The sequence below is a fragment of the Heterocephalus glaber genome, unplaced genomic scaffold (assembly GCF_053883595.1).
Source record: "Heterocephalus glaber isolate CG9 unplaced genomic scaffold, H.glaber_assembly_v1.0 deba00001762, whole genome shotgun sequence".
NCBI lineage: Eukaryota > Metazoa > Chordata > Mammalia > Rodentia > Bathyergidae > Heterocephalus > Heterocephalus glaber.
The window spans coordinates 1883690-1906050 of record NW_028258459.1 but is presented as its reverse complement, the minus strand read 5'-3'; the positions used below and the strand labels follow the sequence as shown (position 1 = coordinate 1906050).

Here is a 22361-nt window from a genome sequence, read left to right as displayed (position 1 = left end):
TGTTTTCTGAGTACATGGACTGAGTTTGATATTGCAAAGCAAGTGTTATCTTCACAGTGCAGATGGCTTTGCATGAATGAAAAAGTGAAATCTTGGAAAAAATGGAAGACTTTGTTGTTTTTTATTTTTCTCTAGCACGTTTCATGCAAAGATATTTTTCCTCTAGGTATGGAGATTGGGGATGTCCTTTCCTTATTGCCTCTGTAATGACAGCTGCTTCTAAATCAGCCCGTGTCCAGCTCCATTCTGATCATTTGTTGCTGTGTGGAGGAAAAGCAAAACAATAGGAAACTAGGTGTTAGACCCCTAATAGTTTTATCCTAGTGGAGATGGGGAATTGCATCAGAAAACAACAAAAATCATAAGGCCAATTCTTGTTAGTGGGGACTTAACAAATGTTCAATGTGGTTCTTCCCTCTGTGTTGGAACACATTCTTTGAGGACGAATAAAGAAGAGTCTCTTCTTTTGCCTCTCTGGGGAGCTGGAATGCTTATGCACATGTTTTAAAATTAATCTATAACTGACACAGAATAAAATACACAGAACTTAGGTGTTCAGTTCCATGAGTTTTGATAATTGCATCCATCCAGGTAATTATCCTCCAAAACAAGATATGGACCAAGTTTGTCCAATAGTATTATATTGCAAACCACATCTGAAATTTTAAAGTTTCTAATGGTCACATTAGAAAAAGCAAAAAGGAGCAGGTGAAATTAATTTTAATATTAGTAACAGTGTATTTAAGCCACTATTATTTTAATATGTAATTAACAGAGAAATATAATAAGAATTCTTACATGTTCTTTGTGACAAGTCTTTAAAGTTCAGTGTGTGTTTTATACTTCTAACACATGTGACTGTGGATGCTAGTTTTTAAAAAGCTAGTAAGATGTACATGACATAAAATGTTCTGCAGCTTTGTCTAAAAGGAGTATGAAAAATGCTTGGGTGGAAAACAGGATGCTGTCTTGGGTTTCTTCTCGGTAGCAGCACCAAGTTCTCAATCACTCCACGGAAGGCAGTCTCCTCCTGGGACTTGGTTTGAAACACGAACTGTACCTGAGCCTCAGCTGCCTCCATCCCATTCTTATTCCTTCATTTCCTCCCCGCCCCTACAACCACTTTCTCCCACTGATATCACAGGATGTTTGCAAAGAATAGGACCTTCTACAGACTGCTCCCAAGAGAAAGGCTATGCTATTGTCCTAGCTCTGGAGCAGCTTACAACCCATGGAAGATGGCACTTACCCCACTTGAGAGGACTATAGCATAGCTTTCAGATTCCGGGACGCTTGTAGAAGATGAGGCCTGACCTTGAAGTTTGACTAAAAGTTGGTGAGGCAGAAAAGGGACCAGAAGAATATCAGAGACTGAGAATGAATAGAGCATAGATTAACGTCGGATGGCAAGCTTCACCATTTATAGGCTATGTCACCTTGAGCCATTTGCTTCGATTCTCTGGGCCTCTTCTCTATCAAACATAAAACAGGAATAATGATAGTTTTTACCAGAGCTGTCAAAAAATTCAAACAAGAAAGAGCATTAAGCATTTGTTGCAATGACTGGCTCGTTTGTTCATTCAACAGGTATTTTATTTTAATTTTATATAACTTTCTTAAAGTTTTACCATCCTTTCAAATTTATTTTAAAACAGCAACCATTATAATAGATTCCAATAGAAAGAACATAAAGCCTAAATGTATAGATGCCCAAATTTTTGTTTTCTGCAGGAAAAGAAAATGAGCTTAAAATTAAAGGCTTCACTGATTAAACAGAAAGTGTAAGGATGCTAGTAGTGGGATCAAAAGAGTGTTAGGATTTTCTTTCATAGAGATTAAATTGGTAAGAACTACAAAGTTTCTCTGTATTGTTATCTTTCAGTGCTAAGAACTAAAATAACTTTTGTCACTACTGCTGACTTACAATAACAGGGAGGCAAAGATAAAACAAATATAGTCCAATGAATCATTGCTTTGATGACAAAGCAAATAGTAAGTAATTGCATAACAGAAACACATCATTCCTAGCCGCTCAGCACTTGGTGTGTGTTAGTTACTTTGCTCTCGTTGCTGAGACAAAATATCCAACACCCAAAGTTAAAGGGGGAAAAGTTTATTTAGCCCACAGTTTGCAGAGGTTTTAGTCCATAATCAGCTGGCTCCCAGGCAGGGTGGCACATGGCAGAGGGGTGTCACAGAGGAGAAGCAGGTCACCGTGCCCACACAATAGCAAAAGGAACAAGGAACCCAAACAGCATCTTTCTGTCCCTTTCGTCCTATCCAGACTGCCGGGACTAGGGCCGTGTCAAACCAATCAATGGACTGGTTTAGTGATCACACGCCCTTAATCCCAGCGTCACACACTCTAGATTCAGTCACCTCTGAAAAAGCCCAATGACCACATGAGGCTTTGAGGGGACGTCTAGACTGTGTGTTGACTTACAGACACCTCTTCACAATGTCATGCGCATTACCCCCAAAATTACACTGGACCTTGCATGGAGACCAGCTCCTTCGGACGAGCCTTCAGACCATCCCTTTCTTCAAGAGAGTTCATATTCCTTAACAGTACACTGGGATATCAATTAAACTCCAGCATACCTGGTTTCTCTGCAGAGTCTTTTTCTGGATAAAAAGGCTTATTTTCAAACATCTATCATGTGCCAGGTGATGGGCTAGTTGCTGGGGACATAGCAACAATTGAGGTAGACATGGTCTGTTTCCTTCCAAAGCTTGATGTCTATCTGAGGGGTCTAATTAATAGCAGCTGTTGTTATCATGAGGAGAGGGAGACACAAAGAAGGCCATGGTACCTTTGGGGAAGAGTAAGAGGCGAGAGGTTTAAATCACTTTACTCAGTGGCTGGGGTGGACTGGGGAGTGGGTTAGAGGTGAGTGGAGAGAGATAAAACTGGAGGATAGGGTGAGGCCAGCCTCACAATCTCATTCTGGTGAAAAACAGTGAACATCTTCCATATGTGTTCCTAATACTTGGGATTATTTGAGTCCTTTGGTGCAATCAGAAAAGGCTATTCTGTTCTGCCAATAATGGGAGACACTTTGGTTTACTTTGCATTTGCCACATATTACCACGCAGATTTTAGACTTCTTATGGTTAGAGAGCAGGCCATATCTGAATCTTCCACCCCACACCTATTGTGTGCATCTGCAGTATTGGTTAGGCTTAGGTTCTTCTGGACCCACTGTATGCATAGCACCAGGCCTGGAACAGAATGAATGTCCAATAGACGTGTGTTGACCGGCTGGACAAGTCTGTAAGCATCTGCAAAATCATCCTGGCTCATCCATGGTTCTCCCATAAATAAATCCTTCCAGAAGAGAGGTGTCTTTCTGCTGGAGGGAAGGAGCCCAGCCTAGAAGTTAGGATATCTCGGTTCCAGCCCTATCTCTGCCATTCATTTGCCTTGTGATCTTGGACAAGTCACTTAATGCCATTAAGTCTTTTGCCCAACCTCCAAAATAGTGAGTTTTGACTCCATGACCTCTGGAATCTCTTCACATTTCATACTCCGTAATTTTCTGGCTCCCAGTGTTCACTTTCTTCTCTCTCCTGGCCCCTGACGCCCACACTTTGTATGGGCTGCTCACTGGCCTGCAGTTTGGGGAACTGAACTCAAACTAATTAAAAACAGAGCCCCTGGACAAGAGTTTCAGTGGAGATGTCTGATCCCACTGTTGCTACAAAGGGTAGTGAAGGTGCAGGCGAAAGGGTCATGATCTCTGCTGGAAGCCGTGCCTAACTCTTTGTTCCTCTTTCTGTCTTTTCATCATCTACTCACTGAGTATTTGATCATTGCTGTGTGTGACGAAGAGGAAGAATTCACCCTCATCTGACCTGTGTTTAAAAGATATGCCTCAGTAATGACCTACAGTGATTTTAAGTTGTGCCCTAATAAGGCGGTTTCTCCCACCTTTTTTTTGTTCTTTCTCTATTGCACTCCACCTCCTGATTTGAGCACCAGACTTGGGTTTCTCAAGACATGGTCCTCGGCAATACTGTCATCTCTTTTTGTGGAAAGTCCCTAAGCCGGCAGCCCTGGGGAGAAAGAACACAGCAGCAGAAAGGGCAAAAGCCAATGACTGTAGGCTTCTCCGGCCCATTTTAGTCATCCCATACAAAACCCAGATCACCACCAGAAATCTTTCTGCATATGTAAGAGCCTGCACTTTCAGCCCTGGAATATTCATTCAGTTTTCATGCATCAGATTATGCACATACCAATAACCCTCTAATTTATGGATGCTTGCTATTAGGTTTTGTTTAAATGAGCTCCTTCCAAAAGGAAGCAGCTTTCCCTTCTGAAGAAATGAATAAACCACTTGAGGTGAATTTTCCTACATCAGATTTCGAATGTGGAGTTTTAGGGTGCAATTCAGATGAAACTATGGTGGTTTGTGGCCACAAAATGTGTAGGGGGGTGAGGGGCTGCATGGATGTACACTCGTGAATGACTGGGAGCCGGAGAGCAGAGGGAAAGAACTAGTTAGGGATTTCAGCACAGTTTCATATCTCCACCCTAAGGCATTAGATGCTGCTAATTCTTCAAAGGCTGAAGATTTGTTTTACAGAAGAAATTCTGATTTGATTAAGATATTGCTTCCAGACCTAATGTTCCTTTAGCAAATCATGCCTACATCCATGATTGGAAATAAACTGTATGTTATCTAAGCATAAAAAAGCCGCATGATTTGAAACTATTCTACAGAAGTAACATTTAGTGTAATTACAGTACATTTAGATTAATTATAGCCCTGGTTCCGGGCGCCACCATACTTAAGGTCGTATCAGCATTTTTATTATTAACCCTGTGTGGAGCAAGTTTATCCTCTGGTGGCATATTTTTTCCTCCAGAAAATGTTTGAGTTCCACCATAGGGTTAGATCAAATTTTAATGGCCTTTGCACTTTCAGAGTAACCTGGAAAAGGTGATTTTAGAGGGAATACTGTCTTTAAGATTGCTGTTTAGGCAGAGATTAGTTTTGAAAAAATGGCAATGTTTAGTTAGGAAATTGACTTGCTGTAAATGGCTTGTGAAAGCCTTTATAACATTAACTATAAAGTAAAAAATGGCTGACATTTAACTGCCACATCCAGAATTTACCACCCAACCTGCATTTGGCTCCATTCAAAGTGGGTCCCTGGCGAGCCTGGGCCTTGCTCCAAGTGGGCTAATGGACCTGTTTGGGAGCAGTTGACAATTTCATCTTTCTGAGTGAACCTTGGAGTCTGTGGCTCGTTCCTTTTGAATATCAGTCATTACAGGCCTCCAATTTTCATCTCTCGATAGCAGCAGTGATTTTTGTTTGAAACAGCCAAAAGTAATTTGGAGGCAGATTTGGTGAGTAAGGAGGCTGATAAGATTGAATTCACATTTTGGTTCTAAAATAATGAGCCTCGTTTTCATGCATGGTTCATAACTGTAGCTGAAGGTAATTCCCTCAGAGCCGTTCCAAACTCCATTGAGCAATGCCAGCCTCCCTGAAAATAGTGTGTAGTTTCCTTCTGATGCTGCTTTGAAGGCACTGGCATTCACTTGAATGTCAAATGTCTGGTAGTTTGTTACGTGAAGTCTCATCATTTTGTAATTCTATTCCATATAAATAAAAACAGATTTCTTCCAAATTATAAGTAATGGACTTTAATGACAATAAAAATTGCTGTACATGTTAAAGACATTTCTGAAAAGATACCATCTTTATACAAATGAATGTAAACATTCTCAAAACTTATTCCTTCATGCTAGCCAAAGGCTAGCATTTGACTGAGCACCTACCATGAGCCAGTGTGATTTCTGTTCCTTATTTCATTTAACCATGATTTTTTCTTTTCATGGTAAATCTTTAAATTTATTTATTTTTATTTTTATCAGTACCATTTGCAATACATAATGACACAGTCATTTTTTTTTTCAAATGGTGGCAGTTATGTTCACAGAGAGGTTAAATGACTTGCCCAAGGCACACGCCTTGTTACAGGCTGAGCAGGGATTAGAACTCAAGTTAATATGATGCGAGGCCTGCACATTTCCCCAGGGCTTCACTCCATTCGTTAAACACAGACCTAGTGGACAGAGCCAAAGCTTGCTGTGGCCCAACATCCTAGCTGTTCTCTTGGTGGATGGAAGTGAAAATAGAGTCTGCTCAGCCATTTTCTTACAGAGCAAGTTCTATTAAATGAACAGAAGAATCAGGGCAAAGGCAATGAATTTTTCAAGCCCTCACTTAGTTTTATTTTCCTTTTCCCTGTCTATTTTGCCCCGTGAGCTTATATTTTACCTTTTCCTGGTAGAGTCATGCAGGCGAGTGGCTCTTATCGGGAATAAATGATGCCATAAATCCAGACTAAAATCAATGGGGTTCTGAGCTCCAAGGGTGAGATGCAGTTTGGGGGGCCTAAGTGTTTCCCCTGCTTAACACACCCCGCACCTTTGAAGTCAGAAGCCAGAAGCTTGGGTGTTGTTGCACACAGAGTGAGTTCTCTCATCTCTCATGTCTCATTTACAGACCGATATATAGCTGCTCTGTTAGCAAGCTGGGCTCCCAGTACCCGTCTTCTCCTTTTCAACAAGAGGAATATTGAGAAGAAATAATAGAGAGCACATATGCTCTCATGTCTGTCTCCAAACATATCAGAAAAGAAACGGAAAAGGATGTGCCAAACCAAACCACCTCGTGGTAATAACACTGTAATGTAAAAATTATAGCCTGGAATTCTTGCAAATGGCTTAACCCCCACCCCCACCCCCACCCCCCGAGAGAGACTGGCACCAACTCTTCAGCGCTACTCAGATAAAGGGAACTGATTCACCAGTGCTAAATGCATTCATTTAGTCAAATGGGGGAAATAGCAGTGGGCGCTATTCAGATTCCTGATGACTGATGTCACGAGAAGAAACCCACTGACCAACAGCAGACCTCCTGGGCAGTGGCTGTGAGCAGGATGCTGTGACTTCCTCTCTTGGCACTGGGTGCCTGAGGTCTGAGGAGTAGTTGAAGGGAAAAGGGAATGACCACTGAGGTCCCACTCTGGGCAAACACGTTCACCCCCATAGGAAAAGCTCGTTTGACAGTCAGAGTTGCTCTCTTCTAGTCGACTGGGTGGGAAGATGGAATTGTTTCCTGCTCCCTCATCACACCAATTGCATGGCTTCAGGAAGGGACGCCGCTAGGGCCACAGTGTTTTCAAACCCCCAAACCCAGTAACTGAGATGACTAATATTTTAATGTGGCATTTGACAAACTCAGAATCAATGCAAAATTCCACAATGAAGTAAAGATCGAATTTTAAACGCAGGATCTGTAACGGTGCCATTCTGAGCCATATTGGAGCCAGAGGCAAAAGGAAAAGAGAATGCGTTCATTTTGATTTTTTGAAATATTGCATTAAAATTGTATTTACCATGATGACTGGGTTTTTGTGGCACCTCCCACTCACCCTCAAACCCCGCTCTGATGCCATCTTTGCCATGTTTCCCTGATTTCTCCCTGCACCGCACTCTTCACTTTAGTCAGAATGGATTTCACCTCTGGGCTTCTGCAATGCTTTCTGCAGATCTCTTTACAGCGTCTGCCAGGAGAGACTGTAATTATTTGTTCAGAAGACCACTGTTTCCTGAGGACAAAGACAGTGTCTTTCGCTCTCTCTATCCATAATGCCAGGCAGACATTCTGCAGGTAGACAAAACGTTATTTGTTGTTGTTAAAGACAACAAATAAGTGAATGAATGAGCTTAATGAGTAAATAAAAATAAGTTTTGAATGTCTTAGTGCTTTATTGGTCGATGTTGCAATGATCGCTGCTAGACAGAACCTTGGGTCGGGCGGTCTGGGAAATGGAAGTCAGGCGGAGAGAGCCACGGTGGAGCATTTTCCATCCTAAGCGCCAAGCAGGGAGCTCGTTTGCCCAGCGGGTGATGGGAAAGTCTACTCCGTGAACCGTCCAAGCGCTGATTTCATTCCTGGGCCTACAGAAGGCTCACGAACGATTCAGCCCCAGCGTAGCAGAGTCTTAGGGCAGGGATGGTGTTCTGTGGGGCGTTAGCTGCAGGCGGACGGTGGGGAGCCCTTGGCCACTTCCTGCTGGGGCGCTGTGCTAGGGCTCTGCTGAGTTCGGTGGGCTGGGGCGCCATCGAAAGATGCCCTTGGATGACTGTGTCCCCTCACGCCTCTCGAGCCAGAATCTCCAGGGTGACAGCCCTACTGGCCTGGTCCTAGAAGGGCCACTGAGGACCCCACCAGAACCCTTGGGAACCTGGCCTGAGAGTTCGGTTTGGTCAAGCTCTATATTTTGGTGAGGAGTAGGGCGGTTTACTTTGTTTTTGAGAGTGACAGTATCTTTCCAATTTTTATGACCATGACTCAATGTGAATTTTCCTCAAGTAAAGTGGTTCAACCTAGGGAAAATCATTTCTTTATTCATGCAAAAAGAGCAGGACATATTATTCAATATTTATGATCACTTTAAATCATAAAAGCAAAAGTCACTATTGAAGTGGCCTCTTGCATATGCATGCAGGACTGACGATTAGGATTCAGGATATCTCCGTTTTAAATTTAGCTGTAGGACAGTGGAAATTATTGAACTTATGGGAAAATGTTAATGAAAGCGATGAGTTGCCCACCCCTCATCACTGGTACTTGTTTTAGCAATTTAAGACAAATAGCAATGCCAGTAAATGACAGCTAGGTGGGGGGGGTCTACCTGATGTCAGGTAACTGGTCTGACTGATTTCTGTTTTAACCACATTTAATCAATTGTCAGGTTGCTTTGGCACCTTGTAGATATAGCCTCAGCTGTCCTGGGAGCTGTGTATTGATTTAGTGTTAAAAGGCCATGACTGACTGGTGAGACAAAGTTGTGCAACTCCAAAAAACAAAGGCCCAGAAAGAGTGGAGATGCACAAAACATGCTGCTGCTGCACATCTTGCCAAGTTCCTCAGGAATGCAGCACCTCTGATGTCTCCCTCAGTTCCTTGGCTTCTACAGGCAGCTCTCAAAAGGCTCCAAAGCTCACTCACCCACAGGCAACAAGCCACCAACCAGTCTCAGTCTTCTCTTGCTTAAGGAGCCAAGACAACAATCTGCCTAGCCATGCTTCCTGCGTGACCGACCCCAAACCCTTGATAGTCAGGTTCCATGATGTGGGTCTGCTCTGCCATTAAAAATTAGACCAACCTGGAGACACTTGGGTTCAGGTTGAAAGTGGCTTCACCCTTCTTCCCAAGAAGAATAGATATCACCCTTCTTCCTGTTTCCTCTTTTGCTTCCTTCTATTCTTTCTCCTGCTCTCCCTGCCTTCCCTACCGCGAGCAAGGAGCATGCCGAAGACTGAGCTTTCCTCCAGATGCTGAGCCCTGGGTGGGGAACTTGTTGCGGGTTTTCATGGGGATTCCATTCTGATGGGCGAGGGCAGACATGAAAAAGCAACGAGACACATTCCCGCTTCAGACTGTAGTGAGAACTTTGAAGACAAAAAAACAAGATGCTGAATTGTGGCTATGGAAGCGGAAGTGGAAGGGGCTGACTGACTGTAGCTTGGGTGGTCTAAGGCCCTGTTTGCAGTGAGACCTGAATGATGAGAAGAAGCTGGTCAAGTGAGGAACTGTGGGAAGCACTTCAAGGAGACAGTGGTGCAATTACAACAGGCCCTGAGGCAGGAACAAAAGGAGCCTTGTGAAGGCGGGCAATGCTTTGGAAGATGAGGTCAGGGAGATAGGCAAGGACCAGATCTGTGGGTACTGCAAAGGCTCAGACACACTATTAGAATTTTATTCTACCTGCAATGGGGAGCCTTTGGAGGAGTTTGGGGGCCGTGATCTGATAGATATTTTCACAAGGCACATTGCTAATGTGCAGAGAGCAAACTGCAGGGAGGCAGCAGAGGCCAGCTGTGAGGCTGCTACTACAGTGGTGCCTGCCAGGGTGGTGGCCAGGGAGGAAGGAAGGGAGTGGATGCTGTGAACAGGTTGGCGGTGACTCCACCGGCATTGAGGATGCATCCTGTGTGTGCGCCGGTAGTGGGGCTGAGTGAAAAGTAGGCATGAAGCACGCCGCCTCACCTTTCGCTGCCATTTATTATGCCTTATTATTATGCCACTAGAATCTGTTATGATGGTTTTTCCAAAACAAAGGACTAGTCCTTGTCAAAGAAGTTTTATCCTGGGTGAACCAACAATAAAATAAAATGCAGCTTTGCAGCACTCACATGGTAGCTTCTCACTAGCCATCCCACACACTCATCTAACAACATCTTGGGGATCGTTTTCCGACTGGGTTGGCTCCCAGGGAGCTACTTGAAGGTAGACAGAGCACGGTATCTTATTCCTCCTGGCACTTTGGGCGTCTGTGTCAGCAGCTGGCACATGGGAGGTATTTTGTATATGCTTGTTGAAAAGAAAGAAAGAAAGAAAGCCAACTGCCTCGCTCTAGAACTTGCTTACCTTTCATTTCCATTGCTTGTGTGTGACAATGGAGGGACATGCAAAGGGAAATAAAATAAGGGCCTCTCTGTAGATTGAGAACAAAACCTTGATATCCACAGAAGGGAAATATATAAGAAAACAAAACAACAAACAGGCTGTAAATCATTTTTCCCTCACTGTGGAAAAATTCAATAAATCTATAGTGGCACTTACCAGTCTGGTGATATCATAGTGTTTAGGGTGAAATTTCAACTCTAGTTGATCAATTGAATTCAATCTCAGATACTCTTTAAGTATATATTTTGTTGGTGTCTAGGATACTTAGGATGATAGATATGCTATCATTAGACAATATTTAGTAACTAACAAAGAAATTGAGAAAGCAAAGCCCAAAATGCCTATGTAGTTACAGAGGAGCTGCCTCTTTCATTTGATGCAATCGAGGCAGTGAATTGCTGGAAAGCAAAGCTGTTTTCCTCTAAAGTGTGTGTAGTTACTTCTTGATGAGAAAATAATGCACCAGTGTTGCTCAGAATGCTAGTTTGGAGGAATTTTGGCACGACTTTACCTACGCTTTTCACCCTACCTTCTCCTCTGTCGTGTTACACAATTTCCATCCTTAAATATTTGTTGTGGCTCCCTCTTCTGTCCTTACCAGTAGGCAGGAAGACATCTCCATCACCTCTATTTCCAGTTACACAGAGCCCACCTCCTTGAGCATTCAGAGGCCATCTCCTCTAATCAGTCTTCCTGGACTTTGTGAGGCTGAATTTATACCTTGCTTCATGTTTCCTCTGCTTTGCATTATGTTCACTTTTTATGACTGCCTCCCGTATCTCTGCTATACCACAGTCTATAGATAGTGCATTCCACATAGTAGTGCTCACTGGAGATTTAGGGAATGCTGAAATGGAATTGCAATAATGCCAGGATGGTCCCTCTTCTTAGCCTCTTCCCCTGTACCAGAGGAGGGTACGTAAAGCATCTGCTGCTCACAGCTCTACAGTTTACTTCGGGTCAAAACAAGTACAATCTCTGATACAGCCCATGGAATTGAAATGGAAAAGAAAGAGCATGACATTTACTGTCAATGGTAACATGGGCACGATGAGGGCAAGATAGGCTAACGACAGGGCTGTCGGTCTCCAACCAGGAACCTGGCAGCCTAAGGTCACGCAGAAGTAGATAGTGGAATAGCTGACTATATCTCAGAGCTTCGAGGAGTACTGTGTAATTCATCTCTAGGTTTTTAATATGCTTACAATACAAAATTTCTGCCTTCCCTTGTTTTATTTCCCTAGGTTGTGAAAACTGACTTTCAAGGGGTGGGAATTTAGCTCAGTGGTTCCTCCGCCTGCCTCCCAAGCGGAAAGTCCGAAGTTTGATCCCTGATACCAAAACAAAAAACAAAAACAAAAACTAACTTTCAAGTGCTTTACTCAATATTTCCCTAAAGGCATCAGCAGCAAAAATTTATGAATGTTTTTATTGGCAATGATTTGACTTTTATTCTGAGGAAACAGAACTAGAAAAATTTTAAGGTCATTAGCCATAATAATTTTAAGTACATAGGCAACTTAATATATTAGTTTTAGCTTCTGCTATCTTTAGCTTTTCCCATTTTAAGTTCATAATGATAAAAATAAATCTCACATTTATTAGCTTTTTTCATTATAAGGTGTTTAGCAAACTTTAGGGGTGTGAATATAGCCCACTAAATCACAAGCATACTAATAAGTTTATGGCAGTAAGAACAACATTTGATTACAGTTATTTTTATGTCCTTGAAATTGCTCATAGTCAGCAGAAGAATTGGGTCCAAATCCACTAGAAAAGTACAATTAGAAAGTCTTGTCAACCCAGTTAACATGTCTTAAATAAAGCATATAACATAGAACTTTCATATTTTTAAACTCTTAAATATATCTTTGTAGATATACTTCATGAATTTAAATATCTTATGCAACCATTTGTTGCACAACAGCTATGTGTTTGGTTCAGAGGTCAATGCCAGAGATAAAAAGATAAACAGATAAACAACACTGGTAGAAATATATATATATATATATATATATATATATATATATATGAATGTATCAGTAAGGCAAACTAAAAACATGTGCATTTAAATATGTAATACATATGTAAAATGTATGCATATATGTAGGTAAATATGCATGTGTACCATTAGTGTATATAAATGAGAGGAAAGTTGTCAGATGTTTATGCAGATTCTTAGCAGTGTTCATTTTCTGTAATGTTTACTGTCTACCAAGCACTGTGCCAAATAGTTTGCATGCATTATTTCACTTGATATTTGCAACAAGTCTGAGTTGCCATCATCTTAATATCACAGACCAGAAAACCAAGGCTTAGATGTATGAACCATTTTGTTCAAGTTTACCAGCTAATAGGCGGAACAGTCAGGGCTCAAACCCAGGTGTGCCTGACTTCTAAGCTCTTTCTTTTTATCATTATATGTTTGTAAGTCTTTGCTTTAACCGCATGTTGATTTCTTCCAGAAGTTTAGGTGTACAATAAAATATTTTAAAGAATGAAAGTATGAACATGGTTGCTTGAATATCAAAACTCAGTGGTAAGGAATACCTAGGATCGATCAATCTGTCTATCGATTTATCTATCCATCCATCTATCCAGATAGGGATAGGGATAGAATCTCCAGATAGGGAAAGATAGCCTCTTTAACAAATGGTGCTGGGAATATTACTGTTCACGTGCAGGGGAATAGAAACAATCTGCTGGGAAGTAAAATTGGCAAAACTCTTTAAGACATTGACATAGGTGAGGACTTTCTAAACAGAATCCCTATTGTATAAGAGATAACACCAAGACTCAACAAGCGGGACCATATCAAATTAAAATCTTCTGCATAGCAAAGGAAACAGCCAACAGAGTGAAGAGACAACTTAGAGAGTGTGAAAAAAATTTGCCACCTATTCATCACCAGAATACTCATATTTAGAATATATAAGAACTCCCAAAAAGTAGACCCCCAAATGAAAGAGCCAATCAAAAAATGGGCAACTGAAATGAATAGATACTTCTCATAAGATGTAAAGTGGCCAAAAAATACACGATAAAATGTCTCTTATCATTAGTGAAATTCCAATTAAAACAACACTGAGAGTTCATCTTACTCCAGAAGAATGGCTATCATTAAGAAATCAAAGAATAACAAATGCTGGAGAGGCTGTGGCATTGAAGGAACCCTTCTACATTGTTTGTATGGATGTAAACTAGTGACAATACTGTGGAAATCATCATGGAGATTCCTCAAGAAACTAAAAATAGAAATTCCATTCCACCCAGCTATTAGCCTTCTCGGTATCTCCCAAAAGAGATAATATTTCAATAACACGTGCATACCCTTTTATAGCAGCCCAGCTCATAACAGCTAAATCTTGGAAATGGCCTCTATGTTCCTCAACAGCAGAATGGATAAAAAATGTTGAATTTACAGTGGAGTACTACTCTGCCATAAAGAAGAATAAACTTGAGTCATTTATAGGAAAATGGATACACCTTGAGGCCATAATTTTAAGTGAAATAAATTAGACCCACAAGGTTAAATATTCCATAGTTTCTTTTATATGAGAAACCCAAAACATAAATAAAGAAGAAAAGAGATAACAGGAAATAGGGAGATAGGCCTTTTGCAAAAAGAAGGGGACAAAGAGACAGAGGGAAGAGAGAGGAGGAAAAGGGGATAAAAAAGAATTACCATGTGTTATGTATATGTACCAACTCTCCACAGGGGATGTAATCATTGTGTGCTGCAAACATGTACCAATAAAAATAAAAATGAAAAAAGAAGTTCCAGGTACAGAAAATATTTATCTTGGAGAACGGAGTCACTCACCTCCCAAGATCTCTGAGAAGTACATCATTTTCAGAAGACATGCCCAAATTCTACCTTTAGCCATACTCTACTCTGTAGTTTCTTATAAGCAAAGTACCAGGAATTCACCAGCCTCTGATGCCTGCTGGACTATTAAGTGCTACTATGTGCTTTTTTAAGCAGTCGTGGTGCTTCTGGCTTCATAACATTCCTCATTCTTTGCAGTTCATTATTACTTATGGAACGCCCACATGCCACACTGGACTCTAAACTCTGGGTAGACAGGGCCTATGTCTGTAGTGCTCGGTACCCCACCTTACCTATAGTGCCTCAGCTGGTGGCTAGCAAATAGTAGGTGGGCAATAATACATTGACGAGTGAATGGAGTCTGATAGAAGACTAGACACATGCAAACACATAGTGGATTTGGCTTTGATTTATGCTACATGGGTTCCCATTCTTATTTTTCAAGCACAGACTAAGCTGAGTACCTCTTTCACCACCTAAGAGCTCTGGGGGGTTAATGAGGTGGAGGGCCAGTGTGCGTGCTGCGTGGTCGCAAGAGGACAGGTACCGTAAATACTCATCTTAACCACGCCCGAGCAACTGAGACCCCCTGGAGGACAGCGGAAATAAAGCAGGGATACCCAGCTGTGACCTGGGGTGTGACTCGTATTCCTCTGCTCAGGAGCTCTGGAGTTTTCAAGGCTAATTTATGGTGACACTGATGAGACAGAGATCATTTAAATACTGTAACTGCTGAACTATTCTGAAGTGAAAGAATCAGCTCATGGTTGAGTAAATACCTTGTTGACCCCTTTTAGCTGTCAGGTGCACCATTGTTCCAGAGATTTACACTAAACGCTGGAGTCTTGAATCCCAAAGTGGCCCAGGAGAGATGGATTGACTACACAGGACTTGGTTTCTTCAAACGAAGCTCATGCTCATCTTTACTCAGTCCATTGTTCTTTGATCGGTTAAATGACGCTATAAATGGAGGACTGAGATAGCAAAAAAAATAAATGTTTTATACAGTGCTAGAAAAAGCTTTAAGGGAAAATTTTAGCAAAAGAACAGATTCTTTCTTGTTTCTATAGAAACCAGTAACGATCTGGAGGAGTGAAGTGCACGCGTTAGGAAGGCCAGCTTGGCAGGCCTCAGCATATGAGAGAACTGGTGTGAAAGGCCCCTCTCAGGGCAGCCCCTCTGTCTGTGGCCCTGATTGCTCATGGGTGAGGGAGGGCTTCAGCCACAGCCGCTCAGCATTGCAGAGCCCTGGGCAGAAACCGCCTGCCCAAAGGGGAGGAAAATGACAAACACAAGGAAAGCTCAATATCAGGCGTCTGTGAGCCCTTAAATGTGCTCCGAGCCATTGAGTAAGGGATGGCTTTCTGGTCGTGTCTTGACCAGAGTGGTGATAAGATGATTGCTGATTTTGTGGCTCTTCCAATCTGTCTACTTCCATAAAATCTTTTTTTAAATGAAATTGGAATCAAATGTCTCCATTCAGTTTTATTTCTAGACCTGTTATGTTCTTGGCAAGCGAGTGTTGGGCAAGACTTATAATCAAATTCCAAGGCAAATACTTTTCTAAAGCTTAATCAATACTACAGCTTTAAAATGATATCTCCAATCTTTTAAATGAAGTTTAGGTCAAATGTAATGACAGGATGAAGCAAACATGCTTTGCTTTAATGTGACTTGTCCCAGAAGGTAAAAGGAATTTCTAGCAACTGACAAAAGAGTTTTCCCTTTGCTTGACGTTTACTTTGTATGTAAACACACCCGTATATTGGCATGTCGATGTATTAGTGATGGTGGTCCAAAACATGACTCGAATTTAGATAGTATTTCTTTCTGCTCACAAATACGCACCCTTGATCAACAAGAGAACATTTATTTCAGTCTTGCCTTACACTTGGCAGAGCAGAATAAATCATTTTGAAATACAAACTTCCTCAGACCTAAAATATATCACAGGAAAACACAACACACGAGGAGGAGTAGATCGTGAAATAAAAGAAACATTTTATACTCTATAAGGTTATAAGCATTATAGAGTCCTTAATAAGCTGCTGGGACAAAGGCATAAAACTACATGGTGAGCAGGTGTTAAAAGCTGAGTGGTTTTCTGGGAGCTCTCTGTCTTTGGGAGGCAGCATCATGAAATATGGTAGGGCCTGCAGTGGCCTGTTACTGGCTATATGAGCTTGGATAACTCACGTACCTTCTCTGGCTTCAGTTTCCTTATCTGTCATAAAAATAATGAAGATGTTGATAATGAGAAGGAGGAAGAGGAAAATGGTAATAGGAGAGCGATGATGACAAAGAAGAGTATATGTCTCTCATAGGGCTGCTATAACATTTAGATAAGAAAATGCTAGAAAATTCCACATGGAGAAATTATACAATATGAGTCACACTCCTTTCCCCTTTCCCCGAGAAGATACTACATTACTAATTAATGTCCCTTTTTTTACGAAGCATTCAGCTGTTGTCTCTCTACTATTAATTGAGAATTCAAGTTCTGCTAAGATGTACTTTGGCAGAAGAGCAAACATGCTTCCCTAAATGAGGGACATACATGGAATGAGTAATATCCCACATTTTCTTGACATATTTAATTTCAGAATTTTCCCCCCCTGGGAACAAAGAGTGGACATTTTATCAAGACCTTCTAATAATTTATGACTAAGAAACATGAAGATTGTGTGTGACTGACCCAAAGCTGTCCTGGATCTCTGAGAAGTGTGAGTGTTTGGCCCTTGGATGAAGTCATGGGTCAGCCTCATCTGATACTAAATTCTCGGAGCTCCTTCTACTCATGGATGAATCTTGGCTCCCTAGATCAGGGCCTTACGTATAAACGATGCTCAATAAATATTTGTTGCTTGAACTAGAGAAAATATTATGACACAAAATTTAAAAATTAAATGCTTTTAAACATGACTCAATACAGTTTTTGACAATTTTCTTCTCTCACACCTTCATGTGCCATATTAGACCACATGTGAGGTATGAAAAAGGGTTGTCATCCATGAAAGGGAAAGAATACTGGCTTAATCGATAAGTATTCAATTCCAGTATTTCCTAAAGACAGGCTACCCCAGTTGGTTTGGTTAATATTTGATTTAATTTTGGATTGAGATGCAGAGTACTTACAATTTCCACCAATTCACAGGCCCCAGCTCACGTTTATGCATCATCCTCAAGCCTACTTTGATCCCCACTAGCTACAAAGCATCACAATGTCTGCAGTTATACATCCTCAATATGCTTATGAGGAAATTTCGTATCATTGAATAATATGTCATCATTTATGAAGATAGAGTCAGGAGTGAGGAGGTAGTTATGACTGTTTTCATGGCATCAGTAGTTCACAACCATATCAGTTTGGCCCAATAACCATAACTCTTCCTTTACTCCACACTTTAGCACAGGCTTGAAGTTTCTTTACATTGAATAAATTCTCTTTACATTTACTCAAGTTAAAATGTCCACCTTCCAAGAAGAAATGTGGAATGCATATTTTGTATTGATCCTTTTCATTTCCAAGATGGTGCCATGGATAAGCCCGATGATTTGGAAAAGTCAGTGTAGGATGCGACAGTGCTATTCCCTGAGCCATAGGAAGTTCTCTCTTTGCATAGGGCCTGGAGTTGTGTACAGTGATGCCTTGGTTCATTAACTTGGTTCTTTCCAAGATTCTGGTTGCAAACCAAGTTGGATGAGAACCAAATTAAATTCAATGGTTAGGTTCCATGTTGACCTTATGGGAAAATTTGATTAGGTTCTCATCCGGTTCGATTTGCAACCAGAGAGAATTGAGCTCGTGAAGCAAGGTACTAGTGTATTAGTTTTCCAGGGCTGTCAATAGAAAACATCATAAACTTGTGTGGCTCAAAACAACAAATTTATTGTCTCCCAATTTTGGAAGCTACAAGTTGAAAATCCAAATGTGATCAGGGTCATGTTTCCTTGAAGGTGCCAGGAAAGATATTATGTTCCATGTGTCTCTCCTAGCTTCTGGTAACCTCAGGTGTCCCCTGTTGTCATATGGCTGTTTTCTTCCCATGTCTTCACATCATCTTCCCTTTGTCTGTGCCCGCCTTTAGGTCCAGATGTTCCCTTTTTATAAAGACCCATCCTAATGACCTCATGTTAAATTGATCATACTGTGAAATCCTGTTTCCAAATAAGGTAACATCCTGTGGAACTAAGGATTAGAACATAAACATATCTGAAGGTTTATCTCAGCAAAAACCCTATTCTTTGGAGCTGCTTGAGTGGCTACTTTACTGTCACCCAGACCTCAGTGCTATACCAATTGACGTGAATTCATGCTTCTGCGGATCTTTGTTAATCAAATCATCTGCCCTCTGCCTGTTAGTTACCTTTGCTTTCATGACAGCCCCCTCCTGCAGTGCAGGAAGTCTAGAATGGTACCTTTAAGTGGATCTCAGAGATACGAAGAAATCCTAAACTTTGGGGTAATTTGTAAGTGGGAAACTGGATGGCATATAAAGTAAAAGATAGTATTGATTAAAGAGAGGAATTCTAAAGACCTTACAGCCAAACTGTACTCCTATGGGAAAAACTACCAAAATACTCCTAGCCAAATATTACCATTAAAAGTACTGAATTCACTGACTCACAATACACTGTTAGCCACTAAAAGCTACTAAAAGCTTTCTGATGAGTTTGAGGAGGTTCATTGTCCTAAGGACAGGATACTTGATGAAGTACAGTCCAATCTACGGATCAGCACAGGATCAGAGGGCTAAGTGTGGTAGGAACACCTTCTCCAGATCTATTTACATGTATGAATCACTTTTTAGAATTATGAAAAAATATTCAGCCTGAGGCATTAACAATTATTTTAATTTAATATGGATTGGGAGCTTTAAGGAACATCATCAAGAAATAAAATCATTCTACTGAATGGAAGAAAAATATTTACAAATCATATACCTGATAAGGTACTAGTGTCTGGAGTAAAGAACTATTATAAATCACTAGTCAGAAAAAACAATTTAACATGAGCAAAACATCTCTTCTTCAAAGAGCAGTTGCAAATGCCAACAAATCCACGAAAAGATGCTTGGCATCTTACTCATCGGAGAATGTAAATCAGAACCATAATGGCATACCACTTCACACTTACTAGGATGACTGTCCTCGCTAAGAAACAAAATATGAATGTTGGTGAGGATGTAGAAAAACTACGTGGAAATGTAGAGTGCCACATCTGCTATGGAATACAATTTGGTGGTCCTTCAAAAATTTAAACAGAGTTATCATGTGACACAGCAATTCCACTCCTAAGCATATATCTGAGAGTAGTAAAGATATAAATTCAGATAAAAACTTGCCCTGGGTGTTCATAGCAACATTGTTTATAATAGCCTAAAAAGTGGGACCAACTCTATTGACTGATGAATGCATAAATAAATATACAATGGAATATTAAATAGTCACAGAAGGAACATATTACTGATACATGTTACAAGTTGGATAAACCTTGAAAAGATTATATTCAGTGAATAAAAAGCCCACTGAATCCTACATAACATAGTCTGATCCTATTTATATATGATGTCTAGAATTGGTAAATCCAGACAGTGGTTGTCAGAGTCTGAGGCACCACAAGAATGGAGAGTAACTGCTAATAGATACAGGGTTTCTTTTTGGAGGTAATGATGTTCTGGAATTAAATAATGGTGTCCATTGCACCTCTCTGAATATACAAGGACAACTGAATTATACACTTTGAAATGGTGAGCTGTATTATCTATGTTTTACATCTCAGTGAAGCTGTTATATAAAAAATGTTTCAATCTCTAGCTTTAACATTCACAGATGATTCATTGAAACATTAACTAGATCCATTGTTTACAACCAGGAACACCAATTTTTTTTTTTTTTTCAGGAGGTGGATATTTTATCACCGGCATTTAGAATTGCTGCTGCATGGTGATAATGAATAGCAGACAGACTTAAAAATTGCTAAGGAAATTATGTTGGAACACATTAATCACTCCACTTTTGTAAGAATCACCCAGCTTCTTGAAAAAGATACAGGAAAGTTTCAGTATTGGGCCAGCCAGTGGGCACAGTCAGTACCCAGTGGTTTGCTGGTGTTCAGACTGGAACTTGTCCTCCCTGATCCCCAGCACCTCCACTAGAGGGGAGTAAGGGAGATACAGGAGATGTGCAGTGAGCGCAGGAGCATCTGGCTAGCAGCCTAGAGGAATTGCTGGTTGGAATGAAGAGAGACTTGAAATTCTAGGCAGGTATGTAGCTTCTTGTTATTGTGTGTGTCTAAGAAAAATGATACCTGATATTAACCTTGTGCTTTTTAAAATAGTGATACAGACAACATTTTTTTTAATCTTCAAGAATTGCATGGAAAAGACGTGAAAATTGAAGCCTGTTTGCATTCAACATCAGGGGTATTTTGAATTATAACTGAAAAAAAGCACTGGACAAAAGTAAACTTTAATGTGAACAACCGTTAAAACTAATAGCAGACATTTAAGGTTAGCATCTCTTTTCCTTCCACAATGTGGGGAACTTTACTGGATTTTACAGTCTTAGAAACAAATTTGGCTTAAGTAATACAGGAATTTGAAATTTGATCCTCTGGAAAGTAAAGCTAAAAGATGGAACAAAAAGAATATTTTGTGTATTGGGAGAGAAATAATGATTCTAATTTAACAGTAAAATTAATATTAGCTCTCATGTTCTGATCTGAGAGCAGAAACTACAAGCATGTGCCAAAATTTTATTTCTGAGATTCCCAGTTGTAAAGCTTAGAGCTGGAATTTTTCATCCTTAGCATTGGGTATTCTGCCTTGCTAAGTAGACAAAAGATAAGTCAAAAATCTTTTAAGAGGGTAAATATAGAAGTTATATCAGAGGGATAGTAGAGATTTGGCCTGATTTATATTTCCCACAGCAGTATCAGGGTTTATGATGGCCTGAATCATCGCAAAAATGAATACAATGTATTCAGCTAAGATTCAGTAACAATAGACTTCCAGTATTGTCTGAGTCCCAAAAATTGGTAGCTCTTCTCTATACTGAAGGTTTAGGAAAATAGTTCAGTTATCTGCCAAACTTCATTCATTCCCTACATTATGTAGTTGATTCTCACCAATCTAGGAACAAGGATCTGATATGTAAATTACTTCCGGCCCTTTTGCCCTGATGACAAAGGGGAGGGCTGCGACTTTGTGAATGGAGCTGCATGAATAGCCCTGGAAGTGTTGGTTTTGACAAAGCCAAAGTTAGTGGATTCTTCATTATGATTCATGGCCTCTTGTAGGCAGCAGGACAACAAACTGAGCCATAACCACAGCTCTAGGTCTGGTTGCTTTGATCCTCCCTTGCCAGTGACCTGGAAATCCCTCTTAATAATAGGACCCCACGGATTGATTCTGTCACAGTGACTTGTTTATTCTTGTTTGGGTCAAATTGTTTAGGGAAGAGGGTGTAACTCAAGATGCTGTATCTTGGGGCTGGGGATGGTGGGCTGAATTTGAGATGTTTTGCCCCTGCCCTTGTGTTTGAGGAAGAAGACTGAATAATTTGGTACTAGGCAGCCTCGCCCTTAGTGTTTCCCCATCTGCTAATGTCTAATGATAGTGACTACCATTCACCAGTTACTGGAACCTGCCTTTAGGTAGCTTGCTATTTAATTCTCAGGAAAAAACCCCTAAGAAGTACATGTTATTATTTGCATTTTAAGGGTGATGAAACAAAGTCTGAGAACTCTGTAAAAACAATACCATTATTTTCCTCTTCGGGGATATTGTGCAGTACTGATGGAGAATGTGGGGCGTGTGTGTGTGTGTGTGTGTGTGTGTGTGTGTGTGTGTGTACATCACTGGTGATTGGACACCATCCCTGGGACATGCGAGTCCTCAGTAAAGGAAAGTCACACTTCTTTTGTCCCACATAGCACTGACTATTTTGCCATTGCCTATCCGGTTCAATAAATAGTGGCTGAATTGAATTAAAATCTCACTAAATAGATTTTGCAAGTTCGCTTTCCTTCT

The 22361-nt window shown here is 40.7% G+C and overlaps 1 protein-coding gene across 10 annotated transcripts in view; it reads left to right on the top strand.

Annotated features, from left to right (window-relative positions):
* The window catches only part of Aff2 (ALF transcription elongation factor 2), a 475133-nt gene that overhangs the window by 55134 nt on the left and 397638 nt on the right, over nucleotides 1-22361 (top strand). The window lies entirely within an intron of this gene.